Source organism: Leiobunum rupestre, chromosome 7 (assembly GCF_980474605.1).
Source record: "Leiobunum rupestre chromosome 7, qqLeiRupe1.1.hap1, whole genome shotgun sequence".
NCBI lineage: Eukaryota > Metazoa > Arthropoda > Arachnida > Opiliones > Sclerosomatidae > Leiobunum > Leiobunum rupestre.
Window position 1 is genome coordinate 47,631,628 of NC_143390.1, and position 12,874 is coordinate 47,644,501.

The window sequence follows — 12,874 nt, forward strand, 5'->3', positions numbered from 1 at the left end:
TCTGAAACAAGGTCTCATTTAAATTTCTAATATATACAGAGGCACACTTATGAGTAATTATGTTACATATGGTTACATCATAAGCCTATCATAAGGCCAAAATTTTGACGATCACATACCCGTTATTAAGAGGTAGGTATTCAAAATCTGCACCTCCTACGTCCTTGATTATGCATTTCTGAAATAGATTTCGCGAAATGCATTATGAATGCGGGATAAATCTCCGCCACGAGCCCTTAGCACCGTAGCCAAGGCTTATTCACAATTTTATCGCTTTAAAACTTAAAATTAACACTTATCTTTGCAAAATGATTCATCAGAACCTAAAACTGCCTTTTAGAAATAAGAGTTGTGTTTCTGATGGTATTTATTTTTCAAATGTGAGATTTAGACGCGTTTTGTGTGGAATTTATCAACCCGAGCGTGGCTGCTCTGCCAAGTAAGAGAATGTTTTAGGTGTAGAAATTTGGAAAAATAAGATGTATCTACTGCCCTATCGTCGTACGTTTATTTTCTTCTCTCCAGGACAACGCCGTTACCATGGGCCCCTATGGCAGACCTTTACTTATGGGGACCTCATGATAGGCTTATGGTTACATACATGATACATGATACATTAAGTTTTTCACGTAGTAATTGCGTAAATTAATTTTCATTACATTACTCCTTGGCGATTCCCTTGAGGATGTTTTATTGAAGCGTCTATTAGCAAAATTAATGCAAGGCTAGTGTGACGGTCATAAATACGAACGACAACACGTTTTAGGTCATAGTTCTGATTCAATAATGTAATCATTATGTTGCCAATAGCGATTAAATTTTCAATAAGCCTTGGCTGATCCTTCAAATTATCGGGTGCCATTACCTGAGACTTCCGAAGACTACTAACACCTCACGGAGAGTTGTTAATCCTTAGTAATGTAATGGTGGCGAACCAATAAGCGTTGGGATAATTGGGGGATCTTAAAATTCATTTTGCGCGTGAAAATACGCCGCCATGTTAGGGTATAAAAGCAGGTAAATAAGCCTGCTATACCTCATAATGTAAAGGTACTGTCACGCGCAAAAACGTAATATTGAAATCGGGAAATAGGAAGTTTCATACTTATGATAATGTTACTTACTGTAAAACTGAGGTATTAAATGCTTAGGGTTAAATGAAATATGATATAATAACGGGAAACGTTACTGTAAAACGTTTTTACAATACCCTTAACATTATGAATCCTTTTTTTGGTACCCCAGAGAATCTAATACCGAAATAAAGCTAGTATACTGTAGGGATTGTTCACTAAATTGAAGTATTTAAAACTTTAGCAATAATATAAGTTAATTATTTTTACATAATAATATTTAGAACGTTTCTTTGTACAACGTTGTTCCTCTCTTTAGTTTTACAGTCTAAAAATGGTCATATTCCAAAAGAAAGCGATTAGTGAAACCGGTCTCGCAGTCACTCACTACCACGATCATACAAAACCATCTGGTTGTTATGATATGCTTGTAAAGGCTTGTTTTCCCAAGAGAAAAAACTATTTGAAGTAAAAAAAATCTCCGCAAAGAGCAGGTTTTCACTAAGGCAAAAAACGCCATGGCGGGAAGCCTTGACGCAAAAAACCTTCGTTAAGCCTAGTACAATTTTTTGCGTCCACGTTCACCGTGGTAGCGATTTTGCCCTAATGAAAATCATCCTTTGCGCGCAGAGAATGGGGAAGAATGGGGAACGAGTGCTCAACTCCTACACGCCCCTAATTCGGACTTAATCCCATTATTTCCACAGGGCGCCCTCCCAAAACGGAAGCCGAGGGAAAGGACACACCGGATGAGGGTGGTCGGAGAGAAGTTAAGTACATCATTGAAGTTAGAAAACGTAATTAATACATTGAAAGGCAGCTTTAACGAGAATCTAATTAACCTCGAATTAGTGTTCAGAGTGGCTTCAAAGTCATTAAAGGTTTAACGTCGTTACGGTCGCGTTGAGAATGTTGCGGGCGAGCCAGTCAGCCGGACGAGATTGTCCGTGCGGGGGGCTGCCTCTCATATCCGTTTGTGTACCTTTCTGACGAGTCCAATATTTGCAGTCAAGAGCCGGCTCACTGAAAACAAAGAGCACCAACAATTATCCTCCAAATAATGCCCCTTAGCTATGAATGACGAACAGTTTGTTTTGGCTCTGAATCAATTTCTCATTTTAGACTGTAAAAATGTAATGAGATGGTAAACCCCTTTTAGTATTCTCAAACAGACGAGATTTGAACGATATCATGATATATCTTTAGAATTATCTAGCCTCTAAAGTAAATTCAGCAATCAGTAGCGCGAAAATGATTTCCTTGACTATTAAACGGCCGAAAAATCATTTAAATATTTCAGCCCGCATTTCCGGTAACTCTTTCCCCTTCCGACAGATCCGACAAATGAAATTTGACTATTTTCCTGTCCTATTTCCGGAGACAAGCTCGGGAAACTAGGGAAATTCAATAGATCTTGTGGCCTTTTAAATTTGACCAATTCTCAAGAGCCAACATTATTGGCCAACATGGGTTGCAAACCGAATTGACGCCTAGTTTGTGAATGGATTAGTTTTATTTTTCACAACCATTTTTGTTGGAAAGGTTTTGAAAAACGGAGGTTTTTACGACCGAGATTTAGTGTCATTATTTAAATCTTTTAATTTTAATTGTACATCCTTTTGATTTCACAAAACTAAAAACATTCCAAGTGTATACGTAAATAATTTCATTATCATACTTCAAACTTAGATGAATGGTTTTTGCGAAAAATTTAAGATATTGGTAAAAATTAACTTGACCCTTTAAAATAGGAAAAATGGAAAGATAATATTTTTAAGTAACAGTCCGATTTTTTAAAAGCTAGTGTTATAGCCCTGTTAATGTTCTTACCAAAAATCGAAATAATTTTAGGAATTAGAAACTTTTACTTACGAAATCCAGTTTACAGGGTTGTTCAAAATGCATTTTGAGTTAGAAAAATAATTTTGCATTTTACATTTTGAGTTTCTAGGAAACTATTTTCATTTAACATTTTGGTACCATCATCGCAGCTCTTATAAGGTGATTTTTTTTCACCTGTTCTCGGACTAAAAGTGTACTCTTTTTACCCTAAAACGTTTTATTCGCCTGTTCCGGGGATAAGAGTTACTCCGGCCCATAAACTATTCGCTTGTTCCAGAGTATTAGGGCTACACTTTTCTTCTGAAAAGGAGGTGTAAAGGAGTAAATCAGATTTGGTCGTTTGCTAGCCAGAATTTATCTGCTAAAAAGGCCACAGGCAGCCATTTTGGAAAAACGTTTTTACTCCGACTCAAACTATTTGCCACCACAGACATGGAGTAAAATGATGTCATAGCCTTACTCTTCTTATCCTACTCCGAAATCCCGGAACAATCGAAAAGAAGCCACACACAGAGAAAGTTCGTCTGTTATTAACTCCCAATTAATCATCGATGGCGGTACTCAGTTACTCACTTACCCAGAAGCAGACAAACATTCGTATAGTGCCACCGCTTTATTTCAAACGCTGGCTGCGAGGATAGTTTGAAATCTCTACCTAGGAGCAACAAACACAACACCCCACACAAGGAGAACGCAACCCGTAAAAAGTCGTGGATTTTCTTGCGTACATTTTTCATTGGCTAGACGCTTTAGCGCCTGCTGCCGTCGGAAGGGGAAAATTCGGAAATTGTCTCCCCCCCCCCTATAACGTTCAGCGTAAAGGCTCGTGACGCTCGTCCAATGAAATTCGTACACAACCCTTCGTTACCGTGTTTAAAGGCTAGCTGCGTTCTCCTTGCGTTTGTTGCTCCTAGTCTCTACGTAATTATTATTAATTAAATAATAGGTGTTTCTATAAAATAAAACAATAAAAATTAGAAGGATAAAATGTTTTTATCCGCGTCACGAGCTCAAGTTATTTAAGTGCTTTACTTGCACGCGGGTTTCAGATTCCGAAGGGTCTCGCGACGGCAGCGCGTGCTCTCTACCTTCAAGAGCTACAGTTAAGTGACGTAGACAAAACATTGTCACATGACCTCCCGTATTTTATAGAAACACCTATAACTAATTAATAAGAATTATAATAGGTGTTTCTATAAAATACGGGAGGTCACGTGTAAATGTTTTTTCTACGTCACTAGCTATAGTTGTTGAAGATAGAGAGCGCGCGCTTGAGTCGATAAAGATTTTGGTATTTGAAGTCGACGTGCGAAATGCGCGTGCCAATAAAGCACTAAAAAGCTTAAGCTCGTGACGCGGGGAAAAACATTTTATACATTTAATTTTTTATTGATTTATTTTATAGAAAAACCTATTAATTATTAAAATATAAATAATTAAAAGTAAACAGAGTGCATTTCTAAAAACCAATTTTCAAAATGCATTTTGAGTTATGGAGAAAGTATTTTGCATTTTTTCATTTTGTTAAAAAATCATTTTGAACAACCCCGACAGTTTAAAACATTTGGCATTTGTAATAGCGCCTTTAATTCTATTTTTACATTTAAGTATTATTATTATTAGTTCTAGTGATAAACATTATTTTGTAAAACCGCATAACACCAAAAACCAGTTATTTCACCAATAAAGGGTTTTTCTGTTGATAATATAATATAATATTATATTTAGCGTTGTTTCCAATCGTCTCGAAGAGTATGCCCCTTTGTCCTAAGACCAATCAGCACGACATCTATTTCGCATCTTGGACTAATTTAGACCATGATCGTTTCAACATAGGCATTCTACCTATAAGTAGAAACAAATACATCCTTGAACGGGTTATAGAAGAGCCCCTGGTACAAAATTATAATAATTGCTAATTATAATTTTCCGTGCATGAAGGACCAGACAGCTCTTATGACAGATTAACGCTCGAGTTTGAAGTACAGCCGACAGGCGACTATTTTAATTGACAGAGATAAGTGTATACATCAACCCGAACAATTCGCGAAGAAATAATCGAGGTAAAATGACTCCGATGAATTACAATAGCTTCTCTACCACGAAAATGCGAAACAGGCGAAGAGTACCCACCTAGATTCGATTTCAATCAAAACAATTTTAATTAATCCAAGGTTAATTGGAATTTTAAAATTAAATACGGATTACTTTGATCCTCATTATGACTATAGATTGTTGTTGCCAAAATATACAGGGTGTTTCAAAAGGTTACGCAAAAACTTGAAGGAGTTGTAGGGGGTGAGTTGAGTAGTATGCCTGTTTTTGGCCATTTTTCTACGATGAGTTAAAAGAGCGCCAGAGAGCTTCAAAGTGTGGCCTACTAGCCCCTGGAAGTTGGCTGCAACAATCGCTAAACCAAGCAGCAGGGAAACGCGAACATTAAGGTTTGGGTTCGTGTGATAGGTAAAACAGGATTTTGTAAACAAATCGAGGTAACCAGCGTAAAAAAGTAAACTTAAACAGTATTTAAAGTCGTGATGGACCGTGATATCTCGCAAATTAATCGTACCCTGAAATCGCATTTCCCTGCTGCTTGGTTTTGCACTTGTTGCAGCCTACTTCCACCACACTTTTAACTCATCGTAGGAAAATGGGAAAAAAACACGCATACTTCTCAACTCACCCCCTACAACTCCTTAACATTTTTGCATAACCTTTGGAAACACCCTGTATAAACAAAAATAAGCACTAAAACTTGTAATTTCACGTAGTCCTAAAAAAGCAATATTAAAATACTAATAAGAACATACGAAGGAATGTTATTACTTTATCCAGAAATGCCGAAAATTATTTGAGACGACCGGCTTTTTCTTCAAAGGTTTTATTTTGTTTGGTACGAATAAGGGAGCCTTTCGGTGGAAATTACTTTCCTCCTTATAAGGGGCTTCTGGTACCGATAACAAAGTATTATCAGGGCCGGATTAATAGTATTGGGGGCCCTGTGCAAAGTAGAATTTGAGGCCCCTAAAAAATTCAGACCAATGTGGCTATAAACATATATTGAAATTATAAGTGGGGTGGAGGAGTGGTTAGCACTTTCGCCTCGCAGCAAGAGGAGCCGCGTTCGATCCCAGCTTGTGGCACTGGGTGGAAACTGGGAACAACTCCTTTCGCGTTGAGTTCACAAGTTCTCTCCCCACTGACTTAAGAGGTTTTCCCTCGAGCTCTTCGGTTTCCCCTTCTATAAAAACTTGCTGAGGTTAACGGTAATAGTTAGTGTAGGGAGCTGTGGTCACCACCCTCCTACGCAATGTAACCCGGCCACCTGAATAGACGCTAGCATAAACTCTATTTATGTCTTATTCAAATTGTTAAAAAATTCCACGCGCGTCTTGATATTTTAGCGTAAATGTGCTCGAGCGATTTCGCGCGTGCTCCCTGAAATATAAAAAAACGCCCGAGCCTTTTACGCTAAAATATTAAGGAGCGCGTGGACATTTTAAAAAGTTGAACAAGACATGAATAATTTATGCTAGCGCCTATTAAAAAGGCTTTAAAAGTCGCCAGATGACTTTGGCCTAAGGTGGTGCCTCGGGTATTAGCCTTTTTTTTTGACATCCACACATCGGTGTCGACCCAAGGCCTTAGACACCAGCACACAATAACTGATTAATCAGGGTGAGATATGTGTAACGGCCACGCCAACGGGGGGATACGTGGGGACAGGGGTGGGGACACCCGTGGCAGAAGTATTCCCACCACCCGTTCGGGGGATTGGTGGTCGTCCTCACACGGCCATCCACAAACTCCGCCTCCCAGACGCTTGGGATTACAGGAATACGCCACTACTCCCGACTTGGGTAATAGCCTAACTGATTATACTATTATTATATTATTAAAAAATTGAAAAACAAAATTATGAAAACGGGGGCTCCTGCGCAATGGCACACTTGGCACAATACGGCTCTGAGTGTTATCGGCCAACGCAACTCCATATTCTTCGTAATGTCGCTAGTAACCCGAGGCGGACTCTCCCATACCGTTTGACGTAGATCAGGTTTTCAGTGACGTCGCGTGTAACACATGGAAGTCCTTCAAATACAAAGGGAGATTGACCCATCAAATATACGATTATCGATTCCGAAAAAGGTGAGCTTAATAATAAATGAAAATGCCAAAGGGTTAAACGTTAAATCCACAGACGCGTTAGACATTGGATCGATTCCGAAAGTCAGCAAGTGAAAATTCTATTTACTTCCCTCACATCATACCGTCGTCTGTTCCGACGAAAGTATTACCTAGACGAAACCCTATGGTTTACTATTCAATTCAATTCTATTTATCTCTCTTTGTTAGTGGACTACCATGTTACTTGGATGGCAATAAATACAAGTGAAAACGCGTTTTTGTTATTATATTTCAAAATACGTACCTCAAGAAATGAAGCGAGTATTTATAACGGTCAATTTTACCTTCTGATTTAATAATTTATCATTATTTTGTCGAACTAAATGTCAATTTTTATGACGAAAGCATTTTAATTTTCGATAATTAGCAATTGAAGATAGTGTTGTAACTAACAACTTGCAAGTCGGAAAATTTTCCATATTTTTCCGAAAATAATAAAAAAGTTTTAATTTCATGATTAGTCCAATATATTGTTTGCAAATTTAAATAAAGCGAGATTTTCGCCTAATTTTTTCGAATCTGAAAGTAAAACTAAACCTCTAGACTAGTTTAAGCTGAATAACAATGTAACACAATTAATGTTTTGTAGTATGTTTACTGTTATTAGACACAGGGCCGGCGGATCGTGTTAATCTCGGGTGGGTAGTCAGAAGAAGGGGGGGGGACGGATTTATTGGGTTATCCTACATAAAAAGATAGGCCTATATAATACTAATTAAGAGAAATTGATAGAGGTAAAAACTACAAAAATTTAGTATTATTCAAGTTTATTATTACATAGTATTAATTGCGCAATGCAAAAACTCTACTGCGCTTTGCATTTTCGGAAATGAACTGATTCAACAATTTTTCCAAATATTTTGACGCGTGATTTCCTGTAGCTATTAAAATTCATATGGCTACGTGTAACGATGTTTGAAGGATCTGAGTACTAATATTTAAACTCAATTATATAGAAAGGTAGAGACAACGTTATAAAACGTAGTACTTAAAATTAGGCACCGATTATTTAAATTACAATTATTTAAAAAATAAATGGAGACTTTATGGCTTTGGTGTCAAATAAGCAGTTTAGGGAGAATCAGTTATTTATTTTTTGAACACTTACATTAGAGCCCACTACTAACCAAATAATCAACTCAATATCATATATGTAATATACATTTAGTATCGTTTACCTTCTAAAATTTATAGTGTGTGCATATGCACTTATAATTCCTACATTTTGATGATTTACTTTAATCTATTTCAATCGGGGCAGTGCCGCTTGCATAGTTTTCAACAGCACCGATATTTAAAGCATGAGATAAAGGTAGTGTTGTATTTAACTTCCGCATCACTTCCCGATAGAAGTCAGTCTTTACCGTATTTTCAGAAATAGAAAGGGGATGGACGCGAAGGAAATGAAAAGACTTGTCAAAGGTCTATGCTTAAGTTGTGATTTGCCCTTTTGGGAAGACTGCATTTCACTATTCACGCTTAAAAACTAATATTTAATAACCTATTTTACAAAATTTACTTCTGCAGTTTTTATACTGAATGAATTAACTTAATCAAGGAGGGGATAGGAAAAATACGTAGTCCTTGGAAAATTGCGGAAACCTAGCTATTCTGTGACAATGGCCGTGGCTCTATCCCCATAGTACCGACTTTGATGACATCAATTCCGGGTGGGTAAAATACCCACCCGGAATTTCCAGGGTGGGTACTTCTACCCACCATACCCACATTATCCGCCGGCCCTGATTAGACATTTTATATCGATAAAAAGTTAAAAACATTAAAAACCCTTAAGAAGTAATTTATGTTTCAATTTTTAATTTTTCCGATTTGCGGAAAATTTTCTAGAAATTTTTCCGCATTTTATTTTTCCGGAAAATTAACAACACTAGTTGAATACGATAATAATAATTGCTTTTTATTAGACTTCGTTTAGAAGAAATATATATACAATTGATATTATATGCCAAGTCAGATATGACTTTTAGGCCCTGTAACCACAGGCAGATATAGGTGAAAAGAATACAAAATACCAAAAATAATAAAAAATTAATCACAAAAGAATAAAAATGAATATTGATATAATATTAGTTACATTAGTTAGATATTTTAGTAGAGGGGCTTATCTATTATGGATTTTTTCGTCTTATTTTTAAACTGCGTTAGATTTCTTACATCGTTCGTTATGCATTTATTATATAAATTAACTCCTTTATAGAAAATAGATTTTATTTTTTTGGCGGTTTTTACCTTTGGTAAGCTTAGGACATTATTTTGCCTTGTGAATGTAGTTTTAGGGTTATTTAATATAAAGTTATTGTTTTTATAAATAGTCAACGATTTATAAATAAACATTAAGCAACAGAAATAATATAATTGATAAATGGTTAAAATTTCCATGGATTTGAAGAGAGGTTTTGTGTGATCAAGATAGTCCGCGCGACAATTTGTTCTAATTACCCTTTTTTGCATCAGGAAAATAGGCTTTAAATTAAGTTCAGTTACCTGGAAGTTACACACAGCGCTTAGTCAGGATGATATTTTTTTTGTACGTATTAACGAGGTTTTTAAGCTTAGGTGGAGTAGAGTCAGGAGGGCCCTTGCTAAACCTAGGAGCAACAAACACAACACCCCACACAAGGAGAACGCAACCCGTCAAAAGTCGTGGATGTTCTTGCGTACGTTTTTCATTGGTTAGACGCTTTAGCGCCTGCTGCCGTCGGAAGGGAAAAACCCGTAAATTTTCTCCCCCTCCCCAACTGTAAAACGCTCAGCGTAAAGGCTCGTCCAAAGAAATTTGTACACAACACTGCGTTAGCCTGTTTAAACGCTAGCTGCGTTCTCCTTGTGTTTGTTACTCCTGGGCTAAAAGCAGTGGCGTATTAACCAATAAGCTGATTAGACTTAAGTCTAGGGGCCCGGAACTTTCCCAAGGGTAGTGCGGATTAAAACGAGGCAAGGCCTAGGTGGCGTTATTAAAGCGAAAGGGCCCGTGTAGGAGTTAATTCGCAACTGACTAAAGCTCAGCCTACGGGCCCGAAACCCAGTTAATTCGCAACTGACTAAACCTCAGCCAACGGGCCCGAAAGCTAGTAAATTCGCAACTGACTAAAGCTCAGCCTACTGTTCCGAAACCCAGTTAATTCGCAACTGACTAAAGCTCAGCCTACGGGCCCGAAAGCTAGTTAATCCAAAACTGACTAAAGCTCAGCCTACGGGCCCGAAAGCTAGTTAATCCAAAACTGACTAAAGCTCAGCCTACTGGCCCGAAAGCTAGTTAATCCAAAACTGACTAAAGCTCAGCCTACGGGCCCGAAAGCTAGTTAATTCGCAACTGACTAAAGATCAGCCTACGGGCCCGAAAGCTAGTTAATTCGCAACTGACTAAAGCTCAGCCTACGGGCCCGAAAGCTAGTTAATTCGCAACTGACTAAAGCTCAGCCTACGGGCCCGAAAGCTAGTTAATTCGCAACTGACTAAAGCTCAGCCTACGGGCCCGAAAGCTAGTTAATTCGCAACTGACTAAAGCTCAGCCTACGGGCCCGAAAGCTAGTTAATTCGCAACTGACTAAAGCTCAGCCTACGGGCCCGAAAGCTAGTTAATTCGCAACTGACTAAAGCTCAGCCTACGGGCCCGAAAGCTAGTTAATTCGCAACTGACTAAAGCTCAGCCTACGGGCCCGAAAGCTAGTTAATTCGCAACTGACTAAAGCTCAGCCTACGGGCCCGAAAGCTAGTTAATTCGCAACTGACTAAAGCTCAGCCTACGGGCCCGAAAGCTAGTTAATTCGCAACTGACTAAAGCTCAGCCTACGGGCCCGAAAGCTAGTTAATTCGCAACTGACTAAAGCTCAGCCTACGGGCCCGAAAGCTAGTTAATTCGCAACTGACTAAAGCTCAGCCTACGGGCCCGAAAGCTAGTTAATTCGCAACTGACTAAAGCTCAGCCTACGGGCCCGAAAGCTAGTTAATTCGCAACTGACTAAAGCTCAGCCTACGGGCCCGAAAGCTAGTTAATTAGCAACTGACTAAAGCTCAGCCTACGGGCCCGAAAGCTAGTTAATTCGCAACTGACTAAAGCTCAGCCTACGGGCCCGAAAGCTAGTTAATTCGCAACTGACTAAAGCTCAGCCTACGGGCCCGAAAGCTAGTTAATTCGCAACTGACTAAAGCTCAGCCTACAGGCCCGAAAGCTAGTTAATTCAGGGAAAATCTCCTTTACTTCTCCCACCGGAAACTTGTGTTTGACAGCTTTCGCTTCAAATCCGTGAATCGCTATTTCCCATTAGTCTAAACAAATAAGCTATTATAATTTATGTCTTGCGAGATATTTATTAACAAAAAGCTACGCAAATTCTAAATGATCGAACCACGGAAGCATACACAGTGTCACAAAATAAATTTACCTCGCGTAGTATCATAAGCCTATCATAAAACCCCCATAAGTAAAGGTCTACCATATTGGATCATGGTAACAGCGTTGAAAATTAACGTACGACGATAGGGCAGTAGCGACATCTTCTTTTTTTAAATTTCTACATCTAAAATATTATCTTACTTGGTAGAGCAGCCACGCTCGGGTTGATAAATGCCACACAAAACGCGTCTAAATCTCAAATTTGAAAAATAAATACCTTCATAAACACAACTCTTATTTCTAAAATCTATTTTTAGGCATTGATGAATCATTTTGCAAAGATAAATGTGAATTTTATGTTTTAAAGCGATAAAATTGTGAATAAGCCTTGGCTACGGTGCTAAGGGCTCGCGGCGGAGATTTCTCCCGCGTGGTTCTAAGTTTAATAAGTTCGCCAAGACGGCGATAATATTATTTCGTGCCCGTATTCCATTTAAGCAGGTAGCAGAAAATCATGAATTGGTAATAAACCTTAAATTTCAGTGAAATATTACTTCTGGCCATACACGACTTCGATAAAAAAAAGTTCCACACTTATTTATTACTTCTGAACATACACGACTTCGATAAGAAAGTTCCACACCAGGCCTTTAAACACGCTATCACAGTGTTGTGTACACATTTCATTGGACGAGCCTTAACGCTGAACATTTTACGAAAAAGGGGAAGACAATTTTCGAATTTTCTATTTCCGACGGCAGCAGGCGCTTCTCTCTCGTTCCGTGCCGTCTAATTCAAGTTAACCGATACTGCTCTGCGTGATTTGAACCTGGAAGAGTAGGAAGTGCGACTTTGTCACCACTACTAGGTAACTGTTTCCCATTTTCTTTTTCTCCACACCTTTTCATTCAGAGAGGTTACTTCGTCGGACTCTCTACTATTTCAACCAGAAAATTCACCTTCCTCGAACCTTTACAAGCTCTACCAGCTAACGTTATTATTAGCATTTTATCTTCCTCCGTTTTCTCAGCAGAACTTTTTTATAGGTTAACCGATACTGCTCTTCGGGATTTGGAGCAGTAAGCGCGCCTTTGGGACCACTACGAGGTGACTGATTCCCAGTTATCTCCGCCACTTCTCTTTCAGAGAGGTTACCCATAGACCTCTCTGCAATGTCGATCGGTTCTCTCCCGCCTTTACGGGCACTACTAGCTAACCATCTATTTGTACCGCTATTGAGTAAACGCAATATTTCGCCCCCCCCCCCTTTAGGGGCAACGAAATAAAAACGTTAGCGCACGTCTTGTGCGCATTCAGAGTTGAGGACGTAGCCACAAGGAGGTGCAGATTATAAATACCTATCTTTTAATCACGGCTATGACTGGTGATCGTAAAACATTTGGCTTGGACCTTT